The sequence below is a fragment of the Rhipicephalus microplus genome, chromosome 7 (genome assembly GCF_043290135.1).
Source record: "Rhipicephalus microplus isolate Deutch F79 chromosome 7, USDA_Rmic, whole genome shotgun sequence".
Lineage (NCBI taxonomy): Eukaryota > Metazoa > Arthropoda > Arachnida > Ixodida > Ixodidae > Rhipicephalus > Rhipicephalus microplus.
The window spans coordinates 26,448,720-26,473,944 of record NC_134706.1 but is presented as its reverse complement, the minus strand read 5'-3'; the positions used below and the strand labels follow the sequence as shown (position 1 = coordinate 26,473,944).

The following is a 25,225-nucleotide window of genomic DNA, read 5'->3' as shown; positions in this document are numbered from 1 at the left end:
TCTGTTTGATTCATACCATAGCGAAGTATCTAACCGACATACTCACCGCCAGCGTTTCTAGAATTTCAAGAGGGTTTGTTGACGTTCCATTGGATTCGTGATAAGGAGACGTAGCCTTTAATAAATTTCAGAAAGTGTATTCAGTTTCGCATTGAAATTTTGTGACAGTGTCATGTTACTTCGTATGATATATTTTAAAGTTAGCCATGGTTTATTACGTGAAGATCATTTGGAAAATAGGAAATGTAAACAAAAATATACGTTTGATGGAAGGATTCCGTTTATACATTACCATTTCGTACACTTAATTACATAATTAAGCCATTCAGGGTATCTGTTTTATGTATGAAGTTTCACTTAATCCATCGGGCATCTTCTGGTGGCACATCAGAAACACTGAAGTCGTGTGACCTTGGTTTAAACTTGGATGCCCAATTTTTGGCCGCTGAAGTTCACCCAAGCGCATATGAATATATACAGAAATATGATTACTTATACAATTATGATATACTTAGACGTATATCTTAAGGGGATACCACACATGAGTACAGACAAAATGGTTGATGCAATGGAACGAATAATTGTTGTTCAAAGGTCCGTTTTCGCGTAGTATATAGTTACATGCATATAAGACTTTTTAGTTTGTATTCTTGAGAAACGCTTTAAACTGCAATGTCAAGGACGAAACTGCTCTGCTGGTATCTTCCTGTTTGCAAGGTAGCGTGATGAGTCTCATTGTCGCAGCTATATTTAAAGAAAATGACTATAGAGCTATCATTGTCGACAGGCTACACAGTCAATTCCTTAGAGGTCGCGTTTTAAAGCACACTTTAATATACCACACATACGGCGTCGGCACATTGTTCTAATATAATCTGAATTGGCAGGTGTCTTGGAACAAGCCAGCTCACACTTCTTAACCTGATTTCAATGAAAGTGGCAGTATTAGCTAAGCTATCATTCCTTTATGACTTCACGGAAGCTCAAATACACCTAAGAGATGTTGCACGTACTGTTTTATGAATCAGTTTTGGTGCCGCCATACTGGGCTTTTAACCTTGCATTTTCTATCTCCGAGAACTAAACGAACAGTGCTATACGCTAGACCGATTCCCTCGGAAATAGCTGGTTTGGTTGGTGAATCCTACGTTTTGTGACCTCATGAACTAACGTCGTGACAAAAAAAAAAAAAAAAAAAAAACTTGGAAAACGTATATTTGCTACCAGCGCACTATGGTGAAACGTTGTGTTTCATGAGAAAAAAAATCGTTTGCAGATAGTGAATGCTTATGTTTGCTGTAGGGCTTTCGCTTACGATCTGCTTGTGGGTAGTGCCTCCCACGATCCATCAAGTCTATTTATGTTGATGATCTACAATTGGAAGGTGTGCAATCGTGGGTGTACGATGGAAGATCTACGCGGGTATGAAGTGATCACTCGTTTCGTAAGCAGTTTGCGCAATGTGATTACGTTTGCTTGCTGTCAAAGGGTGGCGTAGAAGGCTCCGCGTATTCGAACGTGGGACAGAAAGGAAATTAAACGTCGCATGTCTGGCAGCCAAGAGAGAGAGAGAGAGAGAAACTATTTTATTTCAATCATATATAGAAATGTCGGGGTGGGGCTCTCAGCCCAGAGCTCCAACAGCCGCTGCTGCGTCCCGTGCCCACCGAATTAGCGCCCGCTGGCCAATCGGGCTTTCTGAACCTAGGCCGGCGTCCCTTGGTTGGTGATGTAGGTGGCGTTGCTAATGCGTTCGCCTCCTGTACTTTCTTGGCGTATTTCAGCCGAAAGGTTTACGCGAGACGGTCCTTGTCACCCTGAGACTACTTTTCTTGAAGTTATTGCCACGATGCTTTGGAGATTGTTTTTGAACTTTGCTGGCGATCGCTAACACGCAACACATCTCGAAGGGCCTCTAAAAAAAACCTCCGAAAATATGAATAACGAGCGTGTGGTCCTCTCCCGGCGTTTCCCCGTCTTAGCGGCGCGATTCGTCACGTCATGCGTTGGTTGACGTGTGACGTCAAGAGGAGATAAGCTCTCCATTGGTCGGCACACGAGAGATATCTGTCGTCTACCCAGTTTTGCCACGCAGTCGCACGCCTGTTCTGCGTTGCCTTTGCGTGACTATTGTGAGCGATAAACTGATTTCAATCTGTTTCATGTGTTTACGATCCTGCAAGGGAAGATGGCAGCGTGTCGTAGAAAAGCGCCAAATTGTGACTGGCTCAATGTTTAGTGCTAACATTCTACGTTCTACGCTAACATTCTAACATTCTACGCAATAAGGGACGAATTGGACATAACGCTTGTAAGAAGGGCCAAGAAGGCAAAGAAAAAAAAACTAATGTTTCGCCTTGGAACTCTGTTTGCTTTAGCAGCCCTTCAATGAAGACGACGGCCACCGGCTTAAACAAATGTGTAGTCGCGTGCGATACGAGATGGAACTCAGAAGTTTCCTTTCGAAGGTCACAGCGGATAACAAAAACACTTGTCAAGCGCAAACGTATTGATAACACTAAAATATCACGCTGAAAGGTATCTCTGGCAGTTCAACACGTCACATTCACATCAGCGAATTACAGATAGTCATTGAACGAAAATGACTGATATTCAAGATTATACTGCTCATGACAGCGTGATAATACATGGAGACCGCGAGTGAGAAGTCTTGTACATTTGCTTTATCGTTGTGCAAATAGTCTTTTTTTGTTTATGTTTTCGCCTTCTATGTTATTTATTTATTTGTTTATTTATTTATTCAAGGAGGAACTACACACATGTCTTGTAAAAGTGTGCGCAAACTGTACGGTTTCATGACCAAAGGGAAGCTACAACTCTAAAGCCTATGTCATCACACCGCTCGTCTTGTGTGAGCAGCGACATTTTGCGCTTAGATATTTTATCGAAGTTTCTTTAGATAGTGCTTTCTCGATTCATTCGTTCGTCGGAACTAATTACTTCGTTGCGGCATTTGTGTCATAAAGAGGAAAGAAGTATATCAACTCTATCGTTCTGCGTACGTACGCTTTGAGCACTCTGTCTGGTACGTTCTTACTGCTGTGTAAATGAGTGCGTGTTTGTATAGTCAAGCTATCTCAAACGTTTCGCAGAATTTAGAAAGAGACGGTTTCCTAAGCTTGGAGCCTATTTTACAGAGATTTATTGCGCGTTGTAGGAACTTATTCGATGTTGTACAAGAAACGCAGTTCTTGTTTAGCTTAAAATAGACAGCTGGGCTACATGCATAATCCTTCCGAGCAAAGCTTGTATAGCGTTCATTCGATAACGGGTCGGCTATTTTCCCTAAGTGGAAGCAAATATTTATGTTAGTGAAATTACAAGAACGACAATATACACATAATATACAAAGCAATCAAAGTTTCGTAGTTCGGAGGTGTTTTTTGACGTCGTGTGCACCATTTTACCAAATAAATATTGAAACGGGCAGCAAAGCTGATGGATGAAATTTCCGTTCATAATATATAATCGAAAGATATGGCCTAAATGCTAACAAAAGTTAACTTTTGAACACTTTTATCAAGAACGTGGTTCTAGAGAAGTTGATAGGGGGGACTATCGTATAGACGTTGTTCAAAAAAGAAGAAAATGAACTGCAAGGCGTTACTGTAATATGATCGAAAAAAAAAAAACAAGTACTGCAACCCGCCGCGGTGGCCTACTGGTTGTGGTGCTCCAATACTGACTTGAAGGTCGCCGGTTCGAACCCACTCATGGCGGCCGAATTTCGATGGAGGCGAAACTCTAACGTTCACCTGAACCGAAGTTGATGGGCCTTTAAACAATCCCCGGGTGGTCAGAATTACCAGAGCCCTCCACTACACGGCGTGCATTCTAAACATACCATGGCTTTGGGACCGTAAATCCCCCAACATCTAATATTATATAATGACAAAGGGACGGCAAAAGCAGTGGAGGACGGCTGAGAGATAGGTGGATTAGTTAACGGAGAAGTTTGCGGGGATCAAATGGAAACAGCTCGCGCCGGATAGTGTAGACTGGAGATCAGTTGGTGAGATGCCAGTGTGAATAAGTGTCGTTCATTATGCCTTCTATTGTCCTATAGCTCCTTTCCACTGCACACAATTGGTATATATGGAGACATTGCGAAGAGCCTTCGTTCTGAAGTGCACTAAAACAGGCCGATAATGATGATGATGAAGCATAATGAAGAGAAAAAAAAAATCGGCCCCGTATCTGCACGTTACACTGCAAATGTCATCGAACGACGATAGGGTGAACAAAACGTTTATTTGATGTTCTGCGCAAGAGAATTGGTGAATGGTATACTGGAAGCGCTGAGTTAGAGTGATTCGAGCGTGCAGCAGAGGCGAACGAGCGCATCAAGTCACGTCACACGTGAGACATGAGTGCCATCTGGCAGTTATTTTTGGAAAAAGAAGCGCGCGTGACCTGCGCGCCCGTCTCGGAGGTGATAAGGTGTAGAACGCAAGGCGACGAGCAGGTGCCACCACCGTGTCGGTCGGCTTACCAAAGCGTTGGAAACACTTGCCTTTTCGTGCAAGCGTTGCCTGGTCAGCGCAACGTTATAAACGCTACGGTCCCTATAATTACTTATCTATGCCTTTTCTAGTAAGAGACACACAAAATATTGGCGTGTTGTTATGACGCCTCAGATGTGCGCAATAATTGTTTTAATTGACAATCGCACAATTATGAACGCTGAATCTTGAGCAATATTGGTGGGCGCTGCGGATGGGATCGGCCGTTTGGAGTATCCTTTGGCCACTTTGGTGCCGTTTAGGGTACTGTTAAAGGCGGACAAACAGACAAATGTACAGACAGACAGACCAAAATTTTTGCATCGAAAGTGTCCAAGAAAGACTATCGTCTTTAAAATAGATAAGCGATAACGTACTTGCCGTAACTTCATCATTAGGAAGGGAAAAGCAATGCCCGATCTATGCTTGCACGCGTGGCGCCAGTTCTGGGCGATCCGCCTATTAATAGCCTCGGGATAAACGGAAGCCATTACGTTACAACACAGACGAGTACGCATGCGCGGCGATCTCACCGTCCGTTCAAGCGCATCTCCTTTTATCCGTTATCCGTCGCGTGAGCTTATATTCCCCGTGGAAGGCCCGCTCGTGTCATTACTTCCGCGCCCAGCAAAGGAGTCACGCTTGCTCGTATATACGATCCGCTATGTGGCGTCGATGACTATACTGGTGTTTGCTTCGCGCGTGCAATGGGCTTAACTGAAGCGTTGGCGAAACTTGAAACTATGCTGCGTACGTGTCACATTAGACGGGGGGGGGGGGGGGGGTGACGTCACTGTCATGCCTATGCGCAACATCCTACTTGTTACACCCCGATGGAACGTGTAGGTTTCGGACAACTAATTGCCAATACTTCTTGTCTTAGATAGATAGATAGATAGATAGATAGATAAATAGATAAATAGATAAATAGATAGATCAACAGACAGACAGACAGACAGATAGATAGATAGACAGATAGATAGATAGACAGATAGATAGATAGACAGATAGATTGACAGATAGACAGATAGATAGATAGATAGATAGATAGATAGATAGATAGATAGACAGATAGATAGATAGACAGATAGATCTACAGACAGACAGACAGACAGACAGACAGACAGACAGACAGACAGACAGACAGACAGACAGATAGATAGATAGATAGATAGATAGATAGATAGATAGATAGATAGATAGATAGATAGATAGATAGATAGATAGATAGATAGATAGATAGATAGACAGACAGACAGACAGACAGACAGACAGATAGATAGATAGATAGATAGATAGATAGATAGATAGATAGATAGATAGATAGATAGATAGATAGATAGATAGATAGATAGATAGATAGATAATTTATGGACCTAAACGTCCTCAAAACGTGATCTCGTGGGTGACAGCTTGTGTTTAAAGAAACACGTATTTTGCTTTCAAGCCGAGCTCACACAACTCGAGAAGTTATTCGATTGACTCATCGATATATGGAGTTTAACGTCCCCTAACCACCATATGATTACGAGAGCCACCGTAGTGGAAGGCTACGGAAATTTCGACCACCAGGAGTTCTTTACTGTGCACCAAGTCTGAGCACACGGGTGTACAGTGTTTTTGCCTTCATCGAAAATGCAGCCGCCGCAGCCGGGATTTGATCCCGCGACCTGCGTGTCAGCAGCCGAGTACCTTAGCCAGTAGACCAACGCGGCGGGGGCAACTCGAGAAGTTGTTGAAACAGCCTATATCGCTAACGCGGCTGTTTCGTGCATAAGCTGTGCTTGGGTAGCGGTATGTAGCCGTGCAGTAAAATAGCTTGATGTAACGCGTTGATGCGCGTGCTCATACAGCAGTTGCCTCATACTTCTTCCAGTTTTTCTCTAATGTGTGTGTATATCTTTCTACGCTTTTGATCATAAAAACTTCACTTGCCGGTAGTGTCGTACTGTCCCCTTCGTAAACCTGCTTGTTTTTTTCGTGCTTTTTATCAAACATGACACAAAAGATGATTTTTCGTTCTTATTAATAATTTAGGTTTAAATAAAATACCACACTGACGTTAATGACAAAAATTATTGTTTTGTAGGCGTTTCTTGGCTTAACTGTCTCTTGAATTCATTCAGATGTGTCTATAAAATAAACTAAATAAATAAGACTCCTTGGAAAAAAAGATCAAAGTAATTCCCATACGATATACAAAATGTCTGAACTTTTTGCCATTTTTCAGTTAATTTACTTTATTTCGGCATTTCCCACAAAATGACCACGAAGGGGGCAATAGGAGAGGGTGTCTGCTGACTCAGCCCACTCTTCGTGCGCCACCTCGGGCAGTTTCAGTAAGGAAACTCATACAAATATTTGACAATATCTATGCAAATAACAAACAAACAAGGAATGCTACCATTGTCAATGGAACGTCCACATGATGTCTGGATTCATCTTAGCCTCACCGTTATCCCTTTGAGTGTCTTTGCGAGGGTCGACTTGTGATGCATGCATGTGCTTACGGCACCGAAGCAGAAGAAAAACAAAAGAAGCAGTTTATAATGTTTCGAAATTCGGGCCGTTCCCGTATAGAGTACACGCTCGTTTGACTTCGCTCTTTCGTCGCTGCCTCGAAATATCGCCGCCAGTGAAGGCCGACGTGAACTCGCCGTCTTTTATGTTTGTGTCGCTTCTGTTTCTTCCGGTCTACATGCGCGAAACAGGTGCAAAGTCCGTAACCGCCAGCCAAGCGTGGCCCGCGCGTCACGGTAAAAGAGCACTTGGCGCTTTTTGCGGGCACCAGTGCCGTGTTTGCCCGCTTACGATGCCAGACCAGTGTGTGGGTTTTTTTTTTTTCACCCGATAGCAATGATATGGACATTTTCGGCTGAATTTTGCCACTGGCATCGCCGTCATTCACCGTCTGTGTATATCTATATATATATATATATATATATATATATATATATATATATATATATATATATATATATATATATATATATATATATATATATATATATATATATAAGAAAACGCAAGAAAGAAAAATAAACCAATAAAATGGGTCACTATCTGCATGTTACACTGCAAAAGTCGTCGAAAGACGATAGTCTTGCTTGTGGAGGGAGTGAACAAGACATTTGTTTGATGTTCTGCGCAAGAAAATCGGTGAGTGCTATTCTGGAGACGCTGCGTTAGAGTGCCTCGAGCGTGCAGTGGAGGCGAACGAGTGCATCAAGTCACGCCTCACGTGAGACATGAGCACCATCTGGCAGTTTATTTTAGAAAACAAAGCGCGTGGCTCAGAGACGGGTGTGCACGCCCATCTCAGAGGTGATAAAGTGTAGGACGCAAGGCGACGGGTAGGTGCCACCACCGTCTCGTCATAGCAATGCGTTCGAAACACTTCCCTCTCCGTGCAAGCGTTGCACGGTCAGCGCAGCGTGATAAGCGCAACGTTCGTTAATAAACTTATGTATGCCTTTTCTAGTGGAAGACGCACATGCAGAATATATACGTGTTGTTCTGGTGCCCCAGACATTTACATTAGTTGCTTTTTAATTGACAATTGCACAAGCATGAACGCTCAACTTTGCGCTGCGGATGGGGTCGGCCGTTTCAAATACCGATGCCGTTAAGAGTGGACAAACAGAAAAATGTACAGACAGACAGACAGATGAACATTTGTGCGTCGAAGGTCTTTAAAAAGAGTCCGGTGAGTTGAATCGAACGTCGGACCTATGAACAGTGACTGCGAGGCGTTAGCCACTGAGTCATGAAGAAGCGCCTCCTTGAACGTTCAAACGGCAAGCTATTAATATCTGCCACTCACCGCTGCTGATGGACCTCTCGGGGGGCAACTATCGTGTTTTCAGCATAACCAGCGAGATGGCGCAATGAGCGCGCGTCGCCGCATCGTCGCGACGCGGCGGCGCGCGCTCTCATCTCCCGCGTGTACTTTGCCCCGCCACGGAGAGGGGGCAGGGTGGACGCTCACGCGTGCACTTGCTTATCTCGCGGGGGGGGGGGGGGGGATCGCGCGCCTTGAGATTTCACCGGAACGATTCTGTTGTAGTTACAGGACACACAAAGGGCACTGCAATCGTTGCACTGTCTCTCGTTTGCAAATAGGGGCGCGCTTTTCAGACACAGCGAAGTAACAACTGAGACGCTTATTCGCGTTCATCTCTACCTGTGAGTACGTTCCGTGCGTCATTGATGCGTGAAAATCGCGGGGCAGGTTTTGATCTGCTTGCAATTTTGAGCGTGACTTTCCAATTTGTTGCTATAGTGTTAATTGCTTCGCCCTTGAGGCAAAGCTATGAATTTTTATTTTTAACGCGACAGGTACAGATCTTTCACAATTCAATGAAATTCTCGAGATTCCGCGAGACCTGACGATATATTGCGAGACCCTGTCAGTGGCAGCATAAATGATGCAAAACAGAAGTAATAAAATACGAATTGTTGGGGGTTTAACGTCCCGATACCACAATACGACTACGAGAGATGCCGTAGTGAAGGGCTCCGAAAATTTCGACCACCTGGGATTCTCCAACGTGCACCTGAATCTAAATACACAGGCGTCAAGCGTTCTCGCCCCCATTTAATATGCGGCCGCCGCGGCTGGGATTCGATCCCGCTACCTGCGGGTCCCCAGTAGAGCAGCGTAACCACGTAACTAGCTTGGCGGGTAAAAAAATGATTAAAACTCTGTTGAAGTTAACGTGTGCGGTCGGCGCCAAGACAGTAACTCGCCCAAAATATAACATGACGTCATCCTGTGACGTCAACACATCGTCACAGATCGCGAAAGTCTGCGATGATCATCACGACGTGAAGTCATACGATTACTTCATCAAGATACATCATGATCGAGTCACAGGTGGGCCAATCTCGGATGCGATGCAAAGCCACGTAAGTTGCAGAAAGCTTTCGAATGAGGGTATACGTGTCAAGGTCAGTACAACACAATATTAAGGTCCGTACAATTTGCGAAAAAAAAAAAAGAGTCGTGTCTCTTCACTTTGGATCTTCTTATGCGAATGCATGATAACCATGTTGAAACTCTAAGGCATTGCAGCCGCAAAGTGTTTCACTAAGTCACGTGTCGTGAAGTGCCGAATTTACTTGCATACTGCAAACACCGTTAACTGCCTCATGTTGACTGGCGTCTTCCAAGTGACGGCTACCGTTGACAAACGTGTTGGCTACAGTTATGGTTAATGTTGACTAAACCAACTAAGTGGTTGCTAATATTGACTCTGCGGTGTTTCGACAAGGACAAGGTCTTCATTCAATCTCGGTCACCTCAATGGTCAGATGATTTAGTTTACTCAGGTGAAGCAGTGAAAACCTAAACACAGAGCAGTAACAGAGAACTAACACGAGTCCTGTGTCTATTTTTGCGTGTTTTAGTTGCCGTGTTTGCTTGATCCGTACCGATTGGCCCGTATCATATTTTATTAAGTTATTCAGTAGCCTACCAAAGTTCTTTATTCCATAAAACCAGTAACGTTTGCGTTTGTGCATCTTTCTTACGTCCAGTGTGTAGTGCCTCATAGCATAAATATCAACTTGGCCGAGAGCAAGATGTGCCGTGGCTCGTAGAAAAAGCATGCTAAGTGGCCCGGCGCGCGAGCGTGCCAAATAGCAGGCGTCGTGCGTGGTTCGAGCTTTGTGAGCGGGTAAATGCGGTATCCGCCGTTCGGGAATTAATTATGTCGCTCACGTCTCCTTCCGACTGTCGGGGTATAGAGCGCGGCTGTGCGTGATATGGTTACCTTATTTTTGTTATTTTACTTGTCACCCTATCCTTGGCCTTTCCTCTCCAGCTACTTTAGATCTCACTTTGCGCGCCGACACACACACACACACACACACACACACACACACACACACACACACACACACACACACACACACACACACACACACACACACACACACACACACACACACACACACACACACACACACACACACACACACACACACACACACACACACACACACACACACACACACACACACACACACACACACACACACACACACACACACACACACACACACACACACACACACACGGAAGCAGCAGCAGCAGCAGCAGCAGCAGCAGCAGCAGCAGCAGCTGTGCAAAGTTCGTGACGTCGTTTATAGGAGTCTCGACTGTTAGGTATGGCCGTGTGATGTACAAGTCTCTAATCTTATTTCAGGGCTGTATATCTTCTCCCGGTGACAAGACCAAACTTTGATTTTGTTGTTTTTCTCTACAATCTCCATATTTTTTTTTTTTTTTGCGTGTGACCATTACCTAGGCGCAGTCTCTTACTTCATACTTGCCGGCATGTCGTGACCTCGTTATCGCCATAGCAGCTTTTTCCGTGAAGTATATTCACTTATGCGTTTGCGAGACGGGCTCGAGTGCGTATGTGTGTCTTTGCCGGTGCGGAAATGGCAGTCAAAGACAGAGAGAGAGAGAGAGGAGAGAAGGCTCTTCACCGAAAAGTTTTTTTGTTTTTTTTAATACGCACGAGACACGCAGTCTTTTGCATGGGAGGCAAAACTTGTCCGACTCGTACTAAGTGCCTGTGCATTTTGATGAGATGGATCTGTGATGAGGACGGATGCCGGAAAGATGGCGAACGGTGCTCGTTATAGAATAACGTCATAATAATGGTAATTATATGATCCCTCAAGTCCAAAAAACTACCGCCCGATTTCACTCACATCAGTTTGTTGTAAACTCCTCGAACATATAATTTACTCCCACATAATGAGACATCTTAATACTAATAAAGTGTTATTCGAAAATCAACATGGGTTCAGGTACAAGCGGTCTTGCCAGACACAGTTATGTGAATTATCTACGGATTTACATGACTCTTTGCACAAATCGGTTTACACAGATGCTGTATTTATCGACTTTTCTAAAGCCTTCGACCGTGTTCCCCACATACGGCTCATCCAAAAAATAAACTGCCTAAAGTTAGACATAAAAACTACCCGCTGGATTCAGGAATTTCTATCTGGTTGCTCTCAAAAAGTAAATATAAATAATAATCTCTCCAGTTCCTGTGTCGTTAGGTCAGGAGTACCTCAGGGATCAGTTTTAGGGCCTTTATTATTCCTGATATATATTAATGACATTGCGAACAATATAACTTCAACAATTCGACTGTTTGCCGATGACTGTATAATTTATAGACAGATCACATGCACTGATGACGTAGCTATTTTGCAAAGCGATCTAAATACCCTGGCTAAATGGTGCCACACGTGGAAAATGGAAATTAATACAGATAAAACAAAGGTCATGTCATTTTCTTCGAATCCAAATACTCCATTAAATCGATACATGTTATGCAGTTTGGATATTAAACGAACCTTTTCTTTCAAGTATCTTGGCGTGATATTTACTCCTGATTTAAACTGGGCCATGCATATTGAACACGTAACAAACAAGGCACTAAAAAAACTTGGCTTTCTTAAGCGCCGTTTATATCTCGCAAACCATGAAACTAGACTTCGCGCTTACACTTCCCTCATCCGTGCAACCCTCGATTATGCTTCAATAATTTGGAACCCTCACACAGCTATACTGTCCGACTGTATTGAATCTATTCAAAACAAGGCTGCCCGCTTCATTTTGCACTCGTACTCGCCATACCAAAGTGTCTCAGCATTAAAACAGATTCTTAATCTTCCAGAACTTAGCACTCGTCGTAAATTCTTCCGCTTGACCTTTTTTCACTCTCTGTATCATGGTATTACACCTTTTTCATGCGCTCATATTTTTCCGGCCCATTATGTGTCCAATCGCACTGACCATGCTCGTAAAGTGTCGTCCATATTTGCAAGGACCAAAAAGTACCAAAACTCCCCTTTTGTGTTATCTGTAACCGAGTGGAACGAGCTTCACAGCGAGATTGTGATGATAAATGATCCGTCTGCATTCCAATCAGTGCTGCGTACATTTCTTGATGTGTAATATGTCTACTGCTACTATATCTTACCCTCTTGTTATATCTTGTGTACCAGCGAAACGATGATGAACTAGTGCCATGTGGATTCCTGGAATTGAAATGTACTGGAGATGTGAAATGAGCCATGTGTTACATCCTTGTCGTAAAGTGTACTTTTTACCTAGTTATGTCTGATCGCTGTGTGCGGTCCTTTTATATGAATTGACGTATACCTTGTTTTTAACAGTATCCCCCCCCCCCCCTATGTAATGCCTCTCGAGGCCTTTAGGGTATTCAAATAAATAAATAAATAAATAAATAAATAAATAAATAAATAAATAAATATATTAATAATATCCGGCCTTTTACGTCCCGAAACCACGATCATTGTTACGAGAGGTGGCGCAGTGGAGGGTTCCTGAAATTTCGACCACCTGGCGTTCGTCCCGCAGTACGCGCGTCTCTAAAGCGGTTCGCCTCCTCAGAAACGCGACCGCCGCAACGGGAATCGAACCCACGACTTCCGAGTCGGCAGCCGAGCGCCATAACCACTGCTCCAGCTCGGCGAATCATAGATACATACCAATGGGATGGAAAGGTGGGCTAGTTGGTAATTCACTTGAGCGCTCGTGCTGTGTGCCACCTCTTTGCTTTGTGTCTGTGTTTAACCCCGCTCTCCAAGTTCGCTGAACAATCATAGATACATATATAGTTTTTGAGGCCCATGGGCTCACGGCAGCATGCCTGGGTTTCGACGATGATGGCGACGAAGTAATCTCCTGGCGGGTAATTCAAAGGGCTGCTTACTTTCCAACTCCCCCTCCTCCCCTTACGGTGAACCGTACATACGCCTATGAATGCAGTGATTCTTGGAATCGGCAAAATTATTACAGAGCTTTCATGCTCCCTGCTCTGGTGTGGCCTGTACTTCCAACGTTTTCTGACGTCGTCGTGGTCTCTAAGCGATAAATTAGTAAAAGATCATGAGAATTCGAGGGTGCCACGGGGTTACACCCGCACCTTATTGGAACCGGCCTCGGGGCAAAAAAAAAAAAAAAAAATGAGGCCAACTCTGTCTATAAGGCCACGGCTGCCATTTTGCGCCAGCGGAATGGTGGAAAGCAGAATCAAGGTCAGGGATACACAAAAAAAAAACAACAGAAAAAGCCGAGCCAGTCTGAAATGCGTTGTTGCGTGTTGCCCGACTCCATCACCAAAACAAGAAACAAAATAATAAAAGGCGTGATAAACAGCAACCAAAACTGAAAATATGAGTTTACGTAGACGAAAAAAAAAAGGATGTCCTTAGGCAAGACTCCTTCAGTGCGCAAGGAATAGAGAAAAAAAAAAAAAGGAAACAAATAAAAAGGCCAAGTGCACTGGCGGGAGGGAAGTGATACATACAACAGCCGCAGCGAATGCATGCAATGCCGACGTCAGCGTTCCGTATCGTCAAATCTCTTTTTTTTCTTTTTGCCGCGCTCGCGGTTCCGTTGCGAACGAAGAGAGCCCGCCGGCTATAAAGCCGCCTAAAAGCGAGCCGAAGCGAGCCGAAGCAAAAGCCACTCCGCGTGGGGGCGCTCGCTCGCTCCGCGACTTCATCGCGGCTCGTCCGGCACCGGATCACGCATTATTCGCGCATACCACCACCGTCGCGACTAGAATGGGGACGCGTTCGTCTCCCTTGCGTGAGGGCATTTTGTTTACCCCTGCGGTCAGCGAACCGTTACGTGTGCGCAAAGGAGGCCACACGTAACGGACAAGATGGCGCCAGTCGACTGCTGTGTACGTACTACGTGATGGGTGCATGGAGTGGCGTAGCCGTACAACGCAAGAAAACGTTGGGGGGAGTTGGTTTTCATTCATGATGCGAAAAGGTGCGACTAAACGGACGCGCAGAATAGGACAGAGGATGACGCGCTGTTAGCAACTGACATGCTTTACGGCGGACCTGTCGGGCTCTTTGTTGTGCCGTGTCGTGTCGCCATAACCGGCACGTGCTCAGGTCTTCGTTGTCTGCGCCTACTTTTCTGGCATGTTATGTAAGTGGGACAATGCTAATTACTACATTGCTTGGTAATCAGGGCTTTGCCTATTAAGTCGTCGCCCATTAAGTGCCAACCACTGGCACGCGTATGCATGCGCCTACGCGTCAAATGCGTCTAGTCACGCCTGTGGAGGAAAAGGGCGCGCAACTACTGGCACGCGTCGACCGCGTTGACGCCCACGCGTCCAAGGCCGATGCACAATGTTGCTTGATCTTTTGGCTTAGAACTGTCCAAGTTCAGCACAGAATGGCACGTTCTCAACTGGAGCGGGAATGTATGTTTTAGAGGATATGAGAACACGTTAACAAGTTGATAGTGCTTCAAACACCACAGTTTAGACTATTTTAGAAGTAATTGACATTTCAGTGCCCAAAGTAACTACAGCGGTGTGCACCAGAAATCAACATCGGTGCGTGCGCCGCTCCCGCGAATGAACATTCGCGTCTAGCATACTGTACGTCTATCATAGGCGTGTGCAGGGTTCTCCTTAAGGAGGGGGGGGGGGGGGGCAAAAGTTTGTCCCAGTGCCCCTCCCCAGGGCTGACTTAGCACCCCCTCCCTAATATGTTAATATATAGAGTTGACATTGAGCTCTCCCCCCCCCCCCCCTCCTCTCTGTGGTGAATGAGGCGTGGCTGCCCTCCTGATCAGGTTTACAAACAACCGGGTTTCTATACCTGCACTACCAAAGTTACTAGCAACATCTTGTGTATGCTGGTACCTTCAGTTTATTTACCAACATATTTTATATCAGTCAACTTAATAATCACGCCTGCAACTTCATGATCTGACAGAATTAAGTCAGTCATAAGACTACAATTGAGCCCAGAGTAGCAGGCTTTCAGCTGATGTGCGTGTTCGAAATATCTTCTAATGCAACAAAGCACACCTGGTTCTTATTGATACAACTGATATTGGCCATAAGATAGGAACCAAATACTGCGTAGAATGCCTTCGGGCATTTTCCATAGTCGAAATGTGCTCTAATGCAACTAACTATGCCTGACACTTCATGATGTGACAGATATCGGTCATAATATTGCAACTGACCCCTGTATGGAAGACTTCTTGGCGTTGTCTTTAGTCAAAGTATTCTCTAAAACGACAAATGACACCCAACTGTTCATGAAGTCACAGATATCGGTTATAATACTAGAACTGAAACCTTAATGCAAGACTTCTGGACGTTGTCTTTAGTCAAAGTATTCTCTAACACAACAAACGACACCCAACTATTCATGAAGTCACAGATATCGTCATAATATTGGAACTGAACCCTGTATGGAAGACTGCTGGACGTTGTCTTTAGTCAAAGTATTTTCTAAAACGACAAATGACACCGAACTGTTTATTAAGTCGCAGATATCGGTCATAATATTAGAACTGAAACCTTAATGCAAGACCTCTGGACGTTGTCTTTAGTCAATGTATTTTCTAAAACGACAAACGACATCCAACTGTTTATGAAGTCACAGATATCGGTCATAATATTAGAACTGACGCCCTAATGCTAGACTTCTGACTGTTGTCTTTAGTCAAAGTATTCTCTAAAACGACAAACGACACCAACCTGTTTATGAAGTCACAGATATAGGTCATAATATTGGAACTGAACCCTGTATGGAAGACTTCTGGACGTTGTCTTTAGTCAAAGTATTCTCTAAAATGACAAATGACACCGAACTGTTTATTAAGTCGCAGATATCGGTCATAATATTAGAACTGAAACCTTGATGCAAGACCTCTGGACGTTGTCTTTAGTCAATGTATTCTTAAAACGACAAACGACATCCAACTGTTTATGAAGTCACAGATATCGCTCATAATATTAGAACTGAAGCCCTAATGCAAGACTTCTGAATGTTGTCTTTAGTCAAAGTATTCTCTAAAACGACAAACGACACCCACCTGTTTATGAAGTCACAGATATAGGTCATAATATTGGAACTGAACCCTGTATGAAAGACTTCTGGACGTTGTCTTTAGTCAAAGTATTCTCTAAAGCGACAAGCCGCACCCAACTGTTCATGAAGTCACAGATATCGGTCATAATATTGGAACTGAACCCTGTATAGAAGGCTTTCGAATGTTGTCTGCAACCAAAATGTTCTCCAATGCAACAACCCACACCTACTCTTCATGATGTGACGGATTTAGGTCATGAGACTGTAATTGTACACTGTGCAGAGGGCTTTCGAATGATAAGCGTATCGGAAATATCCTCTAATGCAATAAACCGCACCTCGCTTTTAATGATACAACAGATACTGGTCATAGGAATGGAACTAAGCATTACATATAATGCCTTTGGGCATTTTTTGTGGTAAAAATATGCTTTAACGCAATTAACTGTACCTGAAACCTCATGATAAGACAAATATTGGTCATTGGACTGCAACTGAACCCTGTATGGAATACTTCTGGATGTTGTCTATAGTTAAAGTATTCTGTTAAACGACAAACTGCACTCAACTCTTCATGAAGTCACAGATATCGGTCATAATACTGGAACTGAACCCTGTATGGAAGGCAGTCAAAATGTTCTCCAATGCAATAAAACACACCTGACACTTCATGATGCAACAGATATTAGTGATCAGATTGGAACCAAGCACAGCGTGGAACACTTTCAGATGGTATATTTATTTATTTTCAAATACGGCAGCCCAATGTGAGGCTACTGCAGAAGTGGTGTACATATATACAAAATGAAAGCATTTAAACAGTGATATCACAGCAAGTGTGTCAACGTAAACAAATATCAGTACCCCCTGAGTGCACCCCAATAAGAAATGAGAGAAACAGAACATTAATATGATACAAGTGCCTCCAAAAAGTCAGACACACTGGTATCACGAACAAAGTCAAGTAGATCATTCCAGTGTTCGACAACTTTATTTGAACGTGTTGGAGAGCACTACAAATGACTTCTAGGCTGGACTGTCATTGCAGATCAGTGCTCTGTTGGAGGTTTCTGCACTTTGCAGCTAGTTTCAATATCTTTTAACATCTACAAAGTGCATCTGACACTTCTTGATGAGACAGAAATTGGTTTTGAGACGGCAGCCAAGCCCTGTGGCTTTCACATGTCATAAATAGTCAAAATACCCTAGAATGCAATAAAGCATGCCCAAAATTTTTGATCGGACAGATACCGGTCATAGGATTGCACCAGAGCACCATACAGAAGTTTTGGCAAGGTTCTTAACATAGCCTAACTGAATGTGCTTAAGTGCATGCATATATAGTCTAAGTTAATGTGTATACTAAAAACCTGAAAAGAAACGAAGCAGTCCTTGGAAACACATACAAAGATTCAATGTTTGAAACCATCTAATAATATCTTCAGCTCATTACAGTCTAGAGGAACAGATAAATACATGCACAGTTCTGAAAGATCTCATAAGTCACATGAGGTACTTTTTGCATTTCTTCTATACAAAGTGCAGTACAGTACTAGTGCACCTTCATTCTTTCTGTGCATACATGTGGTGACCTTCTCTTCCTACTATTGTGTCATCGTGCAGCTAATTTCAAATCAGGCGCTTCTCACAAGGTTTTCGGTTATCTGTCTAGCTGTAAACAAAACGCGTGTTATATTATAGTGAACTGTAAAACGATGGAGAAGCACCATCGTATGCCTACAGCTATGAGTATCAGAATGAACTATAAATTAAGAATGTGTATGTTAGAATGCCTCCAAACAATGTATGTGCAACTGAGCGTGGCCGAGAAGCAGAACAAGCGAGAAGTGAAATAGCAGGCAATACCAGCAGCACTTAATCATGCAACTTTCTTTTTCGATCACCACAGCAACGCACGCTCTAGTTTCTATCTTGGATATGAATGGACATGAGACTGCTGACAGCTGAATGTGTCAGCGTCGCTGGTACCCGTCACGAAATCACATCACACTGATACCAACCAGAGCACGCTTGTTAATAGCTTGGCAACACGCGAAAACGATTTGCACCGAAGCCAACGAATGTTTCAGCGTCATACAATTAGCGAATACACTTATATAAGTACGTACGATTTCACATCACCAAAATGTGCTGGCTAGTGCGAGGTTCACTTTCAGCGATGATGAATACCGATGTTGAAAACAAACACAGTGTAGATAAAAACTCCTCCGTATGCACTACGCAATGTTTTGGGCGTCGTATACGGTGTCTATGTTGCGACGGAAACTACCGTAGATCTTTTTCAGCCGATGTTCCTCGCATGTGTTGGTTCATATGAACTAGACGGTAGAGGCCTACGCTGGATCCAGATGACACCGCTCTGAATTGCCTCCGCGGTAGGCGAGGGCTCGCGCTCAAAGCTTCGAACCTCCGAAGTCTGTTCACACTTATTTTTAGCACAGAAAATCACAAATCAAAGCACAAGAACACTGACATGCTCCAGTAGTCTGTGCGATGTTTTCGCTCGGCCGACGATCGCACTCGGGACCGGTGCCGGCATTTGGTGGATTTGTCGGCGTCGCTCGAACTCGGCACGAAACCGCGTCACGCTGGTAGCACTCGCAGTCGTTCGTCGTTTCGTTGTCGTTCTAGATTACGAAGCGGTCATTCAGGAACGTTTGGAGTAGTTTTCATGCTTGCTTTCAGCACTCGGCTGTGCCTTCGAAGCGGCGGCCATTAGGCACAGCATTCGGAGTCATCGCGGCCTCTGGTTGGTTGGCGCGCGGCCTCTGGTTGGTTGGCACCACTGTACGCGTGGTGACGTAGCGTACGCGAGGCGAAATATCAAGCCCGGCTTGATCCCTCGCGCCTGCTCGCGTATGCCCCTCCGAAGCCGACGCCGAGAGGCGCATTTGACGCGTAGACGCGAGCATACGCGTGCCAGTGGTTGGCACTTTAGGGTAGTGATAATATTATCTTAGGCTCTGTTAAGAGAGCAGTGTGGGTCAGGGAGCAAACGGAGCTTAAGGATATCGTAGTTACCAGTGATATTTCTACTTGCGGACTGGTAATCTTGCATCTCTCATAGATTTGTATAACACACATTCTGCAAAATGGAACGAATGGAAATGCGCTTCCGTCGTGATTTCCTTCTGCATTGGTATGCCTTTCTACCTTTCTGTTTATCTCTTTCTCTCCCTTTTGTTTTACTCTCTTGTGAGCACAGATTATTTCAATATAAGACTGTGTGCTACTGCTGCCTACTGTAAAAGGTGTGAGACCGCAGTCGAGCGTTCCTTGTTTTTAGTCCCACACTTTCCATCAAGCTTGCATAGATGGCGAATAAAGTAATATTATATATTTATTATCATTAAATTGAAGTTGAAATCAAGAATAAGCAATGGACAAGGGCCGAGGACGTAGCGCGTCGGTGGGATAACCGCTGGTCATTAAGTATTTCTGACTGTATTCCAAGAGAATGCAAACGCGTGAGTGAGGAGACAGAAAATTAGGGGGGGGGGCGATGAGATTAAGAAATTTGCAGATATAACGTGGCAGCAGGAAGCACATGAGCAGGTTGGTAGGCACGAGGATGATAATGACAAATTAGTACATTTTAACTAATACAAATCCTTGCTAACTATGGCCCTGTCTTTTGGTTACGCCAGCTTCGCTGCTCACTCAGGCTTCTTCCCACCTAGAGCACAAAAATGCCAAAATCTTATTTAGAGAAACATGTTTATAACGCATTGAACCCTGATAAACCAAACGAGTCAACATTAGATTCAAACAAAGCAAACGCTCACCGCTATAATTCGGCGTGTCGTCCGGGAAAAGCATATTTTAGCTTTCTGCAGAATAAACAGAAGACGACTTACGCAATTGTAGAAGGACTGAAAGCTGGGCCAGTTGGGGACAGTATATTTTTTTCTAACAGAGCGCACGGCTATGCGGACACAAGAGAAGGGACAAACCGCAGCACTGAGTCGCAACTGAATAGTCACTGAAAGAAAAAAAAAAACAACGAAAGAACGCTTCAACCTTCACACCTATGTGACTACACTATAGCAAGAAAACGGCAGGTCAGCTGACATATTGAAACACTAAAACCTTGAAACACCGCACGTGTACTCTACAACAGCGGAAAATTTAAGATATCGTGCTATCTAAGAACCTAACTTTGCTATTATGTAAGGCTAAAAAACAGACGCTAATGCATGATTCACCCCTATTTTTGATATATGCTTATATAATTTTGTTTCAAGAAATAATATTCAGTTGCGAGTCAGCGCTGTGGTTTGTCTCTTCTTCTCGTGTGTCCGCGTAGTCATGCGCTGTGTTAAGACATGTTCACGTTATGCAACTGTGCCCATTACTCCTAATATGAAAGGCCTCGCCTCTTTCTATCGGTGTAGAGCGCCTGTTCCTGTGTATTACGGATCTCTGGCCGGAAATGGCCTTGCAACTGCCTTCCTTGCACTCCTGGCAATGCCAAAGAAAACAATGCCGCTCGTGGCAATGCCACATGACAAACGAAATGATTGCGCCGTTTCTATTGAATGTTATCTTATCTTATATCAACTATTCTGGTTACTCGCGATTAACTGAATTGTAAATATGTGTCCTTCAATAAGGCATCTCAGCTGCTCGTAGCGCGTCGTCCTGTGTTCTTCTGTTCTGTGTGCTGTTTCAGTCGCGCCTTTTTCAAACAACGTAGCGATACAGGATGAGCGACACAGAGGGTGCTGCGGCGAAAAGTAGATTATCACCTAACCAGGCGTGTTCGGCGGTGCCTCCGGAATCGGTTCACCTTTGAGCGGGAAATGGCGTCATGTGATGACACCATCATGTGACGTTGAAATTATGTAACGTCATAAAGACCACATAACGACGTTGAAAATATAGGCGATCAGTGACGTGATGATGTCCTCATAGGGTAACGTCATCATATTACGACGATATTTTGCATCGCTCGTGCTGACGCTGACGGCAATTTTTTTCGTGCTTTTGGGGATCGATTGATTGATTGATATGTGGGGTTTAACGTCCCAAAACCACGATATGATTATGAGAGACGCCGTAGTGGAGGGCTCCGGAAATTTAGACCACCTGGGGTTCTTTAACGTGCAGCCAAATCGGAGCACACGGGCCTACAACATTTCCGCCTCCATCGGAAATGCAGCCGCCGCAGCCGGGATTCGAACCCGCGCCCTGCGGGTCAGCAGCCGAGTACCTTAGCCACTAGACCACCGCGGTGGGGCGTGCTTTTGGGGAAGCATGTAAGACTTGTCCCTTAACGTCAGGCATTCAGTAATAATTTCGAGTTGAAAGGTATATGGGGAGTACTGGAGACTAGGAGAAGAGCATGCGAGGTGGCATCGAACATGCGAGCTTTCGGTTTGTGTCGCACTACTACCGACACGTGTGGAAGCCAGAGCCGGACCTCCTGAAAGACCACTATGTAACCCCGAACTTCAGGGTGCGAGTGTATATGGTCATCCCTTCTCTGCCAGGACACCGACGGCCCGCAATTCGGCTGCCGAACTGGCATCATTAGGGGGCCCGGAGCTGGTGCCGGGATTCTTCAAGTGCGGCTGAGGATGGGTGCCACTGTGTCGTCCCTGCTCCTGACCTTTCTACCAGCGGCGGGTATCGTCGAGCGCGGTGAGGTTCGACGGCACCATGTCGCCGGTGTCCGGTCTTCCGAAAAATTTCTGAACGTGTAGGAATCACCCAGAACTCGTGTCTGTGGAACATACTGTTTCGTGGATTACCTGCGAATCGGCAACGACTGTCTTTCACTTTCGTTTCCGTCTAATTATGCACTGTCGATCTCGCGATAAAGATTGCATTGATTTGCGATTGTCGCTGTTTATACGAGTGATGCGACACCTGGAAGACCATTGAAGCATTCCGGAAAGTAGGGACAGTGCTGTTGTATTTAAAGGTACGTTTATGTGTTTAGCCAATGAGTAGTGTTTTGACTTGCGTTGCTTTGTTACGATAGCCGCGTGCACATGAATAAGCGTTCTTGCAGTACAGTGCCGTCTGGTCGGACGGATATAGAGCTGCCTACGAACGGCTGGTACTGGGTCGAAACGTAAGTGCTCGGGTCAGAGAATCGTATTGGCCTGCTTTGTGTCTGACTCAGTGAAATCTATACCGAGACAGTCTGTGAACATCAGACCAAATTATCCATCCCACCGATAAAGTTACTGTATATGCTACCTTTAGAATAATGAGCCATATAGACGGTTTCAAGGTTGCAAGCGTTGTACCGCAAAAAACTTCCGGTCACCTCATTTACCAGCTCCTAACGTCGATACTGAAAGCACGTTTTCAAATTCTTTGCAAGAGTAAGGAAAGTCTCTCTTTCGTTTTTCACATAAAAGGAACGTGCGGAAAGTAGAAGGGAATCTTCCATAAATTTTATGTAACTCAAAAGAATACTTAATTGACTTTATTTTGCCGAAAAGGAAAGGAAACTGTTAAAAATTAGCGGGCTATTTTCCGAAGCTCTTGTTGTCCACCAATGCTATTAAGGCGCATTGGTGGACAAAACCGGATGTCATAAAAGGTCTGTGTTTGTAAACACTGAAATGTTCTTTAGGTTTCGTGAAACTGAAACACCACCTAGCGGCGCAATTAAGACATCCATAGTTTCAAACTTTGAAAAATGTTACATTTAAATATTGGCATTGAGCTATAATAATTACGCTCTTCATGCAATGAAATCATTTCTCAGCTCGCTTTTTAGTTGTTTATTCTGTCTTGTGTCGGGACGGTCGTGTCTCGTTCTGTCACAGAAAACGTGTACAATATCCCCCCTAGCTTAATGCCGGTGTTGTGAGAAGCCCTCCTTGCTGCACCAGTGTTTATTCCCATTGCTTTCGACTAAAGCAGCGATATTTTAGTGCGAGTCATTTCTTGAGGAGAACTCTATAGTCTATAGCCCAGGCCTCGCTGTGCCCTCGCGTGTTCTTGCCAAGCCTCGCGATACTTCGCAATTTCTCGCCAGAGTTTCGCTTTATTGAAAGAATGCTGCTCATTGAGTGAGCCATATACGAGCGACTACTGATGAAGAAGGTTTATACATGCGTGAAGAACGTTCTGGTTTAGCGTTTATATCGCGCATTGCACTGTGGATGGGGCTCGCGCACGTGTTTGAGCTTCTTCGTAATCACGGTATAGTGTGTCTAGCTTTTATAGTCGTATACATGCGTACTTCGGCGCAAAAGCGGGCGGAAACAACCGGCTGTGTACACACGTGGCATCATGCACGTGGCACAGACCCGGCGACTTCTGTTCTCGCTCGCTACATTTCGTGCCGATTTCGCTACATTTCGTGCCGGTTGTGCCCCCGCGATCTACGACGACAGCGCAGCCTCCAGCCGACTGGCTCGCCCTACGACATCTCCTGACGCCGACAAGAGCTCTCACCGAGTGGTGCCCCACCCTCGGACTGCTGTGACCATGTCCATCTTTCCCATCTCCTCTTTACTTCAGGATGTCGCTGTCCCTGCGCCACGCTCTCTCCTCCCCCCTCTCTCTATCTCTATACCTTTTGATTCTGTCCTTTTAATCCCTCCTTACCCCCATCCCTCGTGAGCTGCTGTTGAGGTGTCCTCCCGCTGAGAGACAGGTACGGGGCTCACTTTTCTGTTCTTTTCCTTTAAGAATCACATAAGACGACTCCTGCTCATGCGGTGTCCCGCACAGAAAAGACGCGGAACCACATATCGCTTGTGTGTGTCGTGCCTTTGGCACGAGTGGCGTCTTGTGTGTTTAAGCTGCTATACTTACCTCATGATTATGCAACGATTCGCCCCCAATAAAGTTTCATTGGCCAAGCGGTCGAGAAGAGCGGCACAGCGGGTGAAACAAGCGACAGGGCGCAGACTCGAAGACTCCTGGAACCAGGACAAACTCCGCCGTCGCGGCACATTCCTTCGTGCCGCGTCTCGTACATAACCCTCCCTCGCGTGCCTCTTCGTTTTCGTCGACGTTGGTCAGCGATGCGCGTTCTCCAACCCGTACAGCGTAACCTTGTATATTTCCATCTTTCTCGCCGTCCCACGGCTATGCGCAGTGGCCTACAAACGGACCGGTCCGTATTCTACACCCGGTGCGCACACAAACGAAAGAAGAAAGCGCCGACGACCACGAAGTCGAGAACAAGGGGAAACGCTTTTGTTGGGAGGGTTATATAGCTCGCTTTCACGGCCATGGCGCCCGTTCACGCGTCGTGTAAGTAGAACGCGTTTCTCGTTCTGACTCACCCGTCTTATCCGGATCGCTCGAGGCGTCGCGCTCATATAAGGTGCGTGCGGCATCGACGATATTAGTAAACACGCCCATGTAATTACTCGTTGCGCAGCGGCCGTATCTTTTTTGTTTCTTCTTTTTGTACACGCATAGGGGTGCCTATACGATGGCGTTTGTATGCGTGAATCATTCAAGGTAGGCAAAACCGTTTTGTGGTGTGTCGCGTTTGCGAAAGCCTGTCCAGTGGTGTCATGTATATGGACGTAGTCACGTATATTGCGCGCAAAGACACAAATGTCCCGTTTTGCTTTTCGTGATGGAGTGTAAGATTTAATGACTGTGCACGTCGTGATTGTCATGGGCGCCAAGCTATGAACTTTTTCGACGGAGAGGGAGACGAGCTGCTTTCTGGATTGTGGCATCAGGGCATGAAGGTTCATGCACGTTGACGTCGCTGCATTGACAGTGCACTTTTTTGTTGGGGTGGGCGGGGGGAGGTAGGGATGAAACGCCCCCCCTCTCCAAAA

General features: G+C 45.0%; 1 protein-coding gene across 3 annotated transcripts in view; it reads left to right on the top strand.

Moving 5' to 3' along the window:
* Positions 1 to 25,225, top strand: part of LOC119180237 (sodium/calcium exchanger Calx) — a 76,630-nt gene that overhangs the window by 1,326 nt on the left and 50,079 nt on the right. The window contains exon 1 of one of the 3 annotated variants that reach the window (XM_075868864.1): positions 21,865 to 22,097. The exons of the other annotated variants lie outside the window; for them this stretch is intronic. The gene's annotated coding sequence lies outside the window, so the exon portion shown is untranslated. Of the gene's footprint in view, positions 1 to 21,864; positions 22,098 to 25,225 lie in introns of those variants that run through there. 3 annotated transcript variants of the gene reach the window in all.